The sequence below is a fragment of the Corticium candelabrum genome, chromosome 19 (assembly GCF_963422355.1).
Source record: "Corticium candelabrum chromosome 19, ooCorCand1.1, whole genome shotgun sequence".
Classification (NCBI taxonomy): Eukaryota; Metazoa; Porifera; class Homoscleromorpha; order Homosclerophorida; family Plakinidae; genus Corticium; species Corticium candelabrum.
This window is the reverse complement of record NC_085103.1, coordinates 5,349,141-5,349,547: the sequence shown is the minus strand read 5'-3', so window position 1 is coordinate 5,349,547 and position 407 is coordinate 5,349,141.

The window sequence follows — 407 nt, the reverse complement described above, 5'->3', positions numbered from 1 at the left end:
GCATTGCTCGTCCACACTTGCATTTCTCGATATGAGTGATGTTCTTTAGGTACTTATGAGCGTGTCTTGTACGCTTCTTTGAATGAGATGTCCGTTTCTTTGGTACAGCGAAAAGAAGTGCGTCCTGTAGGCCAATACCCGAGTCCCAAAGAGGCCCCGGTAGCAGATATGGCTCTGAATGTAGTCTGAGAGGTAGCAAACTTTCAAGGTAAGAGCTGAAATAATCTAGTTGCACTCGAAATCGCAAAAACAGTAAGCGACCGAAGGAAGTCATCATCCGGTTGATTTCAACTAGGCCACTTAATTGACTTAATTAATTAAGACTTAGTAGATATTTATACATATTTTTAGTGTTACATGTATATATAATCGGCCTGAAACTACGTATTTGGAATTGCGATTTTGAA